The sequence below is a fragment of the Haemorhous mexicanus genome, chromosome 4 (genome assembly GCF_027477595.1).
Source record: "Haemorhous mexicanus isolate bHaeMex1 chromosome 4, bHaeMex1.pri, whole genome shotgun sequence".
NCBI lineage: Eukaryota > Metazoa > Chordata > Aves > Passeriformes > Fringillidae > Haemorhous > Haemorhous mexicanus.
In genome coordinates this window covers 64344031-64355611 of record NC_082344.1, presented here as the reverse complement: position 1 = coordinate 64355611, position 11581 = coordinate 64344031, and the positions used below count along the sequence as shown (strand labels likewise).

The following is an 11581-nucleotide window of genomic DNA, read 5'->3' as shown; positions in this document are numbered from 1 at the left end:
TTGTTTCTATAACATGAGATTCACTGGGAAACACACATCCCTGAAGCACAGAGATAACCAGGTGTTTGGGATGTGCAAATGGATAGGGGGGGCTACTCCATGTTTCAGCATAGTGCTATTTAGAAAGGTTTGTTTTGCAAAACAAAAGACAACAAAACAAGCCTACCACACCACCACCTCCACACATACCCCAGGTTATGAGAACTGAGAAGCAGATTTTTCCCCATTTTTTGTTTTCTCCATACAGCCATTAACTTCTTCCTCTTCTGCCCCTGCCCTCTCAGCACTGTGACTGAGCAACAAAGAGCAAATCTCACCTACAGGCAGTGGAACAAAACCCTTCCTCACATGAGGAGCAGAGGAAGGGAAGAATGAGAGCTATGAGGTTAGTGAGACTAGAACAGGGGCTTATAGGGAGAGGATCAATCCTGTCTGCACTAGGAGCCTGGGAGGTATCAGGTTGCTCCAGGAGCAGACAGGGCAGCATGCAGAGCCTGGCATCAGCTGGCTCTCCAGTTCCCTGACAGTGGGATTGGGTGAGTCTGACCAACCTTCACAGGTATTTGAGACTAAGGGATTTGGATTTTATACACATTTTGCATTCATTTTGATTCATCCCCTTATGATTAGCATTAAATACCTTCACTAGGAGAGTCTACCAGTAGGAGAGGGAGGTACCCACTGTCAAACCAGGTTCTTGACCTGCCTAATTTAGTTTTTCAGCTTTAGAGTTTTGAACTGTGTGACTTAATGGAAGTGGAATTTCCAAGTAAAGAATTTTGGTGATTTAGCCATAATGTTGCACTCAAAAAGACTGGGGACAGCTCATTAGACCATAGAGCATTAGAACCATTAGAACAGAAACATAGAAACAAAATTCAAAGCCAGCAGGTAAGAAAGTCTGTAGTATTGCCAGTTTTTGTCTCCTACCTCTGAGGACAGATGATCCAAAAAGTGCTTGCAGGAAGAAAGAATTTTACAGCTGTTGGGTATTGTTCTTCTCAAAAATCATAAAGTGAAAATTTACTCCAAATCCGTTAATACTGAAGGGTATTAAAAAGAGATGGGTCTGTTCTTTTGATATTCCTGACAGACTTGAGGCAGTCTGTGATCTTTGCTTGCCTTTCACACTGTATGGCTAAGCAAAAGGTGCTTTCTGTAAATTACTTTCTTCTACCTTTGGACTCAATAAGATAATGGATAAAAAAAAAGATACAAGATCACAACCTCAGCTTAATCATACAGTCCTTTTCAGTGATTTCAGGAGATCAGTGTAAATCTTTGCCCCCTGAATTGCCTCACCATAAATAACATATGTAAAACAGAATTAGGATCCTTGGCTGAGTAAGAAATATCTTAATTTGATTTGTAAAGGATATGGTGCAAGGAAAATTTCCTTCACAGTTCTCAAAATGTATTTAGACTCAGCGTAGATCCCATAAGATTGAGTGAAAAAATGAACATAAATATTTGATCCCTCTTAAACACAAACAAAAAAGGATACAAGAGTTCCCATCTATCTGTTATGAGTTTCCACATAAATTACTGCACACTCTAAGAAACCACCATACCTTTTCTTTGGATCTTATTGTTGCAAGATTGTTCCCTTGTATTTTGGTTAGAATGCTTATGTCAGACTCCAAGTTTACAACCCACAATTTGTGCCATGGAGCTGAAACTCTCCATGAATTTTTGTTTCCTTTTTATAATGAGCTTTTTACTATTTTGTTATAATAAGCTGTACTGCTTGAAGACAGAAATTACTTTCAATAAAGCCACTTGCCAAGTTAGCATATGATTGATCTATACTTACATCAATTAAAGAAAGCACTAAAGAATTTTTTTGCCTCCAAGGAATGCTATAGTTACAGAACAGTTCCTCCAGAAGATAAAAGCTGGGACATTACATGCACAGACTCCTCTCAGTCAGAAGATTCCCCATAAAAACAAACCTTTTGTGCATCAGTAAATAGATGGGGAGCTGCTGGACATCCTCTGCTGTGCTGGCATTCAAGAGAAAGGATGACAACGAGAAGAAGCTCTTCCTTCCCTCCCAGTGAGCAGAAAGGGCTCTGGACAGCCAGCTCCTCTGCCCACAAGAGGAATTTCCCTCAGTGCACGGCTGATGGGGGCAGGGGAGGCGTGACTGCCCTCCCTGTGGGGTAGAGCCTGCTCAGGGCTCCCTCTGTCCCTCTTGTGCACAGTAGCCAAATGCATCACCAGACACACCTCTCTGCTCCCCAGAAAAGCTCTTCACATGTCCTGCGTATTCCCTGCCTGCCTTGGTTGATAAGTACTTAGCCTTAAGTCCCTCAGGAGGGAAGAAACTGAGTAGTATGTAAGGAACAAAGTCAGCTGGTGGGGGAATAAATACATAGCAGATAAAATAATCTGTTCCCTTAATATTAAGTCATTAATTGTACTAGAATGAATTTGAAAGAAAAAAAATCAGTGAGGTAATTCCTCAGAGAAAACAAGCAAATTTTTTCTTCATTTCATTGGTTTTCATGCAGTCTGTTTCACTGCAACAAAAGCCTTAGAAAGACAATAACACCTGTCTTGGGAAGCCTTTGAGCTAAGAAAAAAAAGGAACAGGCATTTTAAATTAAGTATTAATACAATAATACAGAAATTATTGAACTACCCAGTTCTGAGCTTGCTGTTTTTCATTCAATCTTACATATAGAACATTTTGAAGAGCACACAAGCTGAATATTTAAAGAATTGACACATCTAAGAAATTCTGCATTTTTCAGCTTTAGTCACATGGATGCTAATAAATTTAGTAAATTTGAAGCTGACTCCAGAATCTAGTTTTTTTCCTCAGAAGTCTTTTCAAACCAGTATCTTTCTCTGCCTTAACTTTATTGGAACTCAGCCTTGGGTTCACAATTATCACAGCCACTTTCTCAGACTCAGCACTGTCCAGTCAAAGGGACCACACAGTGCTTGGATAGGCACTGACAGAGGACACACACTGTTGTATTTACATCAGTGCCTCACTTAAGGGTCTGAGTGTGCTTTGTCTAGCATCTGCCAGACCTCCTGGCTTGGATCCAGGAGACTGTAATAGCAATGCCAGTAACAATTATGGGTGATACACCCTTTATTCCCAAAGAACCATTATCCTTGGTATTAAATATTTACACAGTAGTGACTACAAACCCCAGGTTTGGCATATTGTTTCACTATCCAGCAGATAAAGAGCTTCTTTGTAGGGATTCACTGCACTTGGGGTGAAGAAAATAATATGAGAAAAACAAAAGAAGGAAGGGCAAGTCCCAGTAAGTCAGTCATGCTATGCACTTTCATCTTATTTTTTTGGAGCTTTATGACCAGCATAGTACAGGATCATTCTAAAATGATCAGTGAGGTATTTCAGAAAGTACTGAAGAGTTGGTAGTTTTCAAGACTGTGGTTGGGCCGTGAGGAGTTTGCAGAGGAGTTTTCGTCTCAGGACTATGCAAACAGTATAAAGACAAACATATACCATGGACAATGAGTCACAGAGTGTGCTGCTGAGTTTGTCTCCTGTAACCACAGCATGTGTATAGTTTCAGAGATTTACAGCTCAGAAACCTGCTGGGAGGACAATACCAGCAGCCATTCTTTGTGGGAACAGACGAACACCCACTGCCTGTTTGTTTTTCCCCTAAAAACTTTGGGCGTTAACGTTTGTGGCAATGCCACTGTAATCCCCTGGAACAGCATCAGGAAGTGGGGAACTTTGCTTCAGTCTCATACTCAGCATAAGGAGAGTCAGTCCCATTCCTGCAGCTCCCATAGATCAGGCTTGGACCAGTGGAGGCCTGGAAAGGCACTGCCGTGATCTGTCCTGGAAAAAATGGTACTGAATGTGCAGCAATGAGGAGGAGGTTCACTGGGGAAAAAGTACAGCCAAAGGAAAGCTTGAGGCTGTGGCATAACTGTTCATGGCACTCCAGTACAGAGCCTGGGAGTCACTCTCACCGCACAGAGTTAAAGAAATACTGCTTTTGGTGTGACTTTTGCAGAGTGATACAGTCCTAATCCCTTCAGCCACTCAAGAGCAGCCGACAGTCTGTGTCTTGGGGTGAGCAAGCCTTTGAAAGCCACTGGAGTGAAGAGGGCACTGAAGCTGCTCCTCCAGCTCATGTCCATGGCTGTCTCTTTTTGTCAGGTCTGCTCCTAGCTGCTGCACTGAGGCATGCAGTAAATGCACCTGGTTAGAGAGCTTTTCAGTGTGCTCAGAGCAGATTCCTGATGGATACGATTTCTATCACCTCACCCCAAATTGAGCACTATGGCTACTGCAGAAACAGCAAACAACTACAGAGTTGTGCACGGTGTTTATGGCTATCCAGTTCACACAACTGAGTTTAAAATAAAATTTGGCTTGACTTTATAAAGCCAGTTTTGAATCTTCCAATTCCATCCAAGTCCTGTGTTAAATTTAACCAAATATGCCAAATAAACCCCTATGTAATCTTGTTAATCTGCAGCCACTAAGTGATCATCATTCCATGCTGGAGCAGGATTTACAGGAGATTAGAGTGGAGAGTCTCCAAGCTGGCTCAGAGACAAAAGGCAGTGTTAGGCACAGCAGCCCCATGTCCCCAGAGCTGCACGTGGGGCGAGGCAGAGGACAGAACCAGACCTGAGACCTCACCACCAAGTCACACTGGGCTGGGGGTTTGTACCAGCTCCCTGTGTGGGTGCAGGAGTCTCACCACTGTGCTCCTGCAGTCACTGCAGAAGTAGCTGCAGATTGGAAAATATAGGCTATGGACAGACTGCACTGAAATAAACCTTAATGAGTTTTCCTGTTGAAGACAATATGGTGAAAATATTGAGCTAGTGAGGTAAGGATCAAGGGCTGCTAAACCCACATTGGTCAAGTTAAACTGAGCTTAGATATATCCTGGAAGGACACGAGCCACAACTAAAAAATATCAGGTATTTAACCCAGTGATTAATCTCTGATCTTGAGAGACAGTGTGCTCATGTACTTGATGACTCCTGTACCAGAATAACTTCTCTGTGGAAAAGCACAAGAACCTAATCCAGAGGAAAAACCTTTGATGAAATGAAGAAATTTCATGGATTTCAATATTCCCTCAAATATATTTGCAGTCTGGCCACATGTTCTTACTTTCCACAGGGGATCTTTTCCTGTATATATCTGAACCTTAGACTGGATCAGAACAAGCCATACTTAATCCTGGAGTACAGACCAAGGAGAAGAAGATAACTAGAAACCCTGGAAGATAAGTAAAACCCCAAACTTGTTTTCAGTGTATAATATTCATACTTTGAACAACTGGAGACTTGGCCTTTAAAATTAATTTGGTTTCTATTTCAAGAATCATATGAACTATGCACAAATAATCACTTGAAAATATAAAAAGGACAAGCTACATCCATTATTTCACAGTGCTATATCAGTTCAACAGATATTTCTGCTCCTATTTGTATTTGTATTGTTTGTTATTTTTTTCTTCTTAGGAAGCATATCTTCCCCTAAAGCAGAGTTTAGTCTTGCATGAGAAATTCCTTTCTAACAGTCCTCTCTGATCCCACTAAATAGATGCTAATGTGAGAGGTAGCAGTACTAGACTAGGCTATGCTATTAAATATGCTCCATTGTGCACCATGTGATGAACTAAGGCTTTGTAAAATACAAATATGCCTCTGGGATTTTATGGCAAATGTTAAGTTTTATTCAAGAATAAATTGTGGTTAATTATCTGTCCCAAAGGATGGCAGTTCTGGGGTTCTTATGGCTTATTCAAACAACTGTAATATCAGTTATTCAGCAGTGATAGTAACTAGAAAGATATCCAATGGAAAAAATCCCTTCTGGAAGTTTTCCAAGTTCTGTAGGCAGGTCAAGGTACATAAACTTTTCACACTTTTAAGGTATTTCATAAATAAACTTAAAAATTAAATAAAATAAGAAAAGAAATTTGCCATCACTTAACTTTTTTTTTTTTTAACCTAGAAGCTATATCCTAAGTTATTTGAACACAACAATGGATTAATGGATGTGAAGATGGAAATAAAAATGGAAGAAAGACCTGGAATCTGATGTGTGCCATATGTTAAAAAAACATGCAAATCAAATAAATTAATCCAATAAAGTTAAAGACAAAAATATATATGTGGAGAAATCCAAATGATTATAAGAAGACAGTGTTAGTCAGCTCATAAGGAGTCTGGTCATACGAGCTTTAAACAGATCACAATCTATGCAACATTATATATATATATGTGTGTGTGTATGTATATATATATATATATATATATATATACACACACATAGACACACATATACATACATATATATATATATATACTATATTTATATACAGGTGAAGAAGGCACAAAATTAAGATGGCACAAACCACCCACCTTCCCCTGGCACACGCACACTCTTCTTTTAACTAGTTCAGAACTCCCCAATTCAACAACCCAGCTTGTAAAATGCACAAATATATGGGTTTTTTTAGGTAGATTATTCTACTTACTAAGATCTTAATTCAGGCTGAAATTTATTCTCTTACTCATTCTTTCAAGAACGAGTCTTCAGTTTTTCCTTTCCATCATTGCCAAACCTCTTTTATACTGTTTGTTCTAAGAGTGTTAGTCCATCCTTAATTCAGAAAACTGACTAATTAAGCAAAGCTGTTCAGCTGCATTCCTCTGCTCAATTGTTCCTGGAAGGGGAAGAACTCAACCCCACTCTGCGAGAAACACTCACACTTTTGTGGCTGTTGGGAAAAATGGAACAATTTCCTTGAGCATTTTCCTATGAATATTGGGCTTGAAAGAAAAATTAAAATATCATATGAATTGTATTCAATTTAAAGAAGAAAAAAAAAAAACAGCATAAGATTCTGCCTTTTATTCAGTATTTTCAGAAGTTCTCTGATTCCAAACAAAGTAAAATTAGGCAAAAAAGTCCTACAAGAAATGGTTTGTGATTCTTTAGAAACATGATAAATTAATCCTGGTTTCTTTCATAATACCTCTTATATTTCAGCATTAGTCTAGGGTAGGGATTTAGCTACTCTGGGATATAAATACAGATCTTTAAACTCAATCTAGAGAAATTCCCAAATTAGATTTTCATAGAAAAATTATATCTCTAAAATCTTTTCAAAAATACTTTAGTTTAATTCTTTAGTATTGGAAGAGATTTATATATGAGTAAGTGTTGGTTCCAAAAAGTGATTACAGGACTAATGGCAGCCTCAGCAGTAAGTCAAAGGGGCATGATAATGGATAATTTGGCATTTGCAGTGCTGCCTCTGCAATACCCTCTCAGGCTCTGGGTCCTTTGGGATGAGAGAGGGATGTGCAGATGGATGGAAACTCAGGAGCTGCTTGGGGTATTGGAACATCCAACACAGAGGCAGAGTCTGAAGGAGTTCAGTATGGAGAAGCAGAAGCTTAGGAGTGAATTTAATTATTGTTCTCCACTTCATGAGGTAGGGGGAGGTGAGAAAGGACATGGACCAAGCTCTTCTTTGAAGCAGAAAGGGAAATTCTGGTTGTATATTCAAAAAGATAATGTTCACAATGGATCATTTAAAGAGGCACCCAGAGAGGATTCTGAGAAAATTGTTTTAGCATAGAAGTTACTTCCACACTGCTACTCCAGAAATCTGGCCTAGGTGAAGCCCAGAGGTCCCTTCCAATCTAAATTATTTCATGATTGTATGACAAAATAATTTTAATAGACATAGCCTTTGATAACATAAATTATACAAATTTCCTTAAGGAAATAAATTATACCACCAAAAGTGCTCTCTAATTGGTGCACTTCACTTTATTTTTAGATCTTTTCCTGCATATAAAGACCAAAAAAGCAGTCAGACTAATAAAACCAAAGAAAACATTGTCATACTGACAACTGCCTCCTGTAGTTCCTGTTCAAATTCCTAGTCAGTGGTCAGCATGAGGATAGCACATGTGCAAATCTTAACTATTTCTGGTTAAGTGTAGAAATCAAATCCAGTATTGAGGAAAACACATTAGCAGCCACAGAATATTTCAGGCTATTTATCATTCCCCACTGGACTTTGAGCTGTTGGATTTCTGGCTAACACATATGTAAATCTCACTGTTATAGGAACTTCATGCATTTGCAAGAAATGGTTAATTTCTTGTCAATTCCAAGATTTCATTCTTCAATCATATTCTGCCTATCACACTTTGTGTGGGTTTTTTTTCTGTCATACGTGATATGCCTAAAACAAATAGTCTTCCAGTGATATCTTCTTAAATCTTGAACTTTGCCAAGGCAAAGGGAAAATTTTAGGACTTTTTTTTTAGCCACCATAGCCATCATCAAGTCTGTAGTTTGAGGAGTTAGTTCTAGGCAACTCACAAAATTATTCTAGAAGTAATTGATTCAATCATATATGTAAATTACAAAGCTCTTTAAAATGTAGGAGATGAAGGATCAGGATGCATATTCCAAGTTGATACTTAAATTACTTTCCATATCTATCATTTAGTAATCTTAAATGCAGAACTATCTGTTCATCTATTCATTAGACAGACCTCAAAAATATAATTCTCTGTCAACAAACTTCAGTTTAATTAGGTTTGGGCAAAAGGGGACTGAAGATTACAGTTACCTCTTCCTATACATTTGACTGTGTTCGGCGTGTCTTTGATAAATTTTAAGCACAACATGGATTCCATGACCTTAAGTAATGTTTTGTTTCTGCTCCATTTTGTAGCTTCGCTGCACTGCAGATAAAGCCAGTTATTAGTACAGTCTGTAAATGCAGCCTGTGATAAAGGTTTAGAAATAGTCTGAATGTTGGAGTAAGACAACAATTATTAACACTTTTCATTCTAAAATATATTTTGACTATCTAGATGACAAGCTGGAGCAGCTCACAAAAAGAAAGTAAAGATCTTTTCTACCCTACTACTAACCTATTTATAGTTTACTCTCTCGTGAATATTTAGCTTACTGAATTGGAGAGTTATTTATCGTTATCTTTTATTTCCTGCTATTTGTGTTTTTGGTCTTCTCTGTCTAGTCCAGCTTCATTTAATACTGCTTTCATGTGTTCACCTCCATCCTTCTGTGGATCTGGACACCACTATTACACACATGCTTAGGAAGAGCCCTATCCACTGAGCTCCTGACCTTTCTAATATAGTATTAGCCAGCTGTCCTTGCCCCCAGTGGTCTTAAGGGTCTTTTCCAACCTACCTGATTCTGTGATAAGCGAGAAGCTGGGATCATGGCCCTCTTGGCTGCCCAATGACCTCTGCTCATGAGGACTCATAGCTCTTTAATCTTTCCCACTTGGTTCTTGATTACCCATCTTCCCCTTCCTTCTCTCTTTACCCACAGGCAGATTTCTTGCCTTCAAAAGTTCAGTTCCTTCTATTGCCATTCCCAAACCGCTCTGGAATTTGCAAATGCTCATTTCTACTCTGTAGTGCACAGCAGCTGAAGTCCCTGGTGTCTCAGCTACCATCCAGCACTGTGCTGTTCAGGCAGCAGCTTGCCAGCAGCAATATTTTGGTTTTGTGTATAATGATGTAGAATTGAGGAGAGACTTCTCCCTCTGAAAGAAATGAATTTATGGGGCACCCTCAAGTACCTTTTAAATTCAGGAAGTCTTCAGGCTGAGAGATTACACATATATTAGATGCTTGATTTACATATAATTTAAGTACATGGATAATTTTACCCTTACCAACAAACCTTATTTAGAGATGAGGAAACTGAGGCATAGCAATTGTAAAGTCCACAATTCTGATATTCACTATCATGACATACTGCACAAGGACTAACTGGACAGAGGTTCAAAGAGTGTGGGCACTTAGTGGCCTGTCCTGCCTTTCTAGTGTCAAAGTGTCTCTTTTGGGCACATAAAAAAGAAATTTAAGTTCAAACTCAAAATCAGAGTATCACTCTCTCAAAAAAAAAAAAAAGTAAGATACAGTATGTGAAGAAAAAATCAAAGCAAAGGCCAAAGGTGGAAATATGACCCTTGGATTAAGAAATAGGCTTTTGTTCAAATTTGAAGTATAAGCCAGAATAAATGCCTGCTGTTCATGAAAGACCATCCCAACACCTCTCTCTTGAGAAGAGTGTCACATGGAACTATAACAGCATGCCACGAGCTCTTACAATGTGAAAAAATAAACAACAGATTCTGAGTCCGCATTTGGGCTCCTTTCAAATCCTGCTCCTCTGGTTTGTGTATGTTGGATTTCTTCTGGTTTGTCAGAAAATATCTTGGGAGGGTCACTGGAAGGCTCAGAGTATTGGTGTCTCCACAATCCGGGGCTTCTAGAGAAATCCTTGGCATCCTTCCTCAGCCTCTTGTGGACACACATTAATTTTCTTTGGTGCTGTCAGTGCCCATATGCTATTCTTTTTCGTTTGTTTTCCTCTCAGAAAGGGGTGTCTCTATTTCATGAAGATCTGTTTTCTCTCCTGGGAGAGCTCTCCCAGGGTATTGTCCCTTCTCACACAGCAAGCAGAGTACTTGATTTTTCCCTAAAGGATAGAGACAGACTAGGAAAACTGTTGAAGATTATGCCAGGAAACAATGTCTAGACTTCACACAACTCTGTTTTCAGTCTGTGCAGACTGCTTCTATCTATGAGTAACTCACAGTCATCCTTTAACTTACTTCAGTGTCTTTCTTACGTATGGAGTTTCTTCATTCTTTAAATTCACTTCTCACCCATACAGGCCAAGTGACCTATTTTTTGTGTTTAACAACCACGATTGAGAAGTGATAACTTCCCCTCATTATCTGCAGATGTGACTCATTGGGTATTAGGGCACTTTGTAAGCGCATCCATCATGGTATTGACTTCCTTCTAGAACTCAGACTGGTTAGTCAGACTCAGCATTTGTAAAGACATAAGAAAACATGTTTGCTAGAAATTGAACAGTTCTTATGCTGTTGTTAATCTTAGATATGTCTTAGAAAACACAGGCACAAGTTAACATGATTACCATGCTGGAAACACCTGCAGTTCCCTAAAACCCAGGTGCTGTGGCTGTGGGCTGGCTGGGCTCCTCGCCTGGTGAGCTCAGAGCTGGCAGTGTTAGTGGTACATTCACTCACTTTAATGTCCAAAGTGCACAGGAGGACGAGCTCCCAGGGAAACCACTCTCTCCCTTTTCCCTTCACTGGAAGACAGAAGTATGGATTTGGAAGAAATTGCCCATACAGAAGAGGCATTGATGTAGAAGAATAAGGACTGTCCATGCTCTCCCTCACCTCACCTCTACCTCATAACTGCATGGTAAAATACTCAATTACTCAGACTCAGAAGTTAATGTTGAATGTAGCACTTACACTCCTGGTTGATTTTTTTCTATATGTACTATGCTTTAGTCTTTAACTGCAAAATCATTTGCTGCTTCAATTCTACAGCACAGATATTCAGTCTCCCACCAGTCTTGACCTTGTATTAGTGGTCTAAATATGTCCTTATTCGTAGGGCCTTTTGGCTTTATGAGTCCCTGATCTTTTAGCCTGTTACATTTTTGTGAACAACAATTTTGGAAATAAAAATACCTGTAGATATGTATCATTTACCCATATTG

The 11581-nt window shown here is 39.2% G+C and overlaps 1 protein-coding gene across 3 annotated transcripts in view; it reads right to left on the bottom strand.

Moving 5' to 3' along the window:
* SLC2A9 (solute carrier family 2 member 9) overlaps positions 1-6522 on the bottom strand; it is a 105306-nt gene extending 98784 nt beyond the window's left edge. The window contains exon 1 of one of the 3 annotated variants that reach the window (XM_059845169.1): positions 6507-6522. The gene's annotated coding sequence lies outside the window, so the exon portion shown is untranslated. Of the gene's footprint in view, positions 1-1952; positions 2093-6506 lie in introns of those variants that run through there. The other 2 variants (XM_059845168.1, XM_059845170.1) reach the window with 2 other exon arrangements.
* Positions 6523-11581: the final 5059 nt, after the last annotated feature.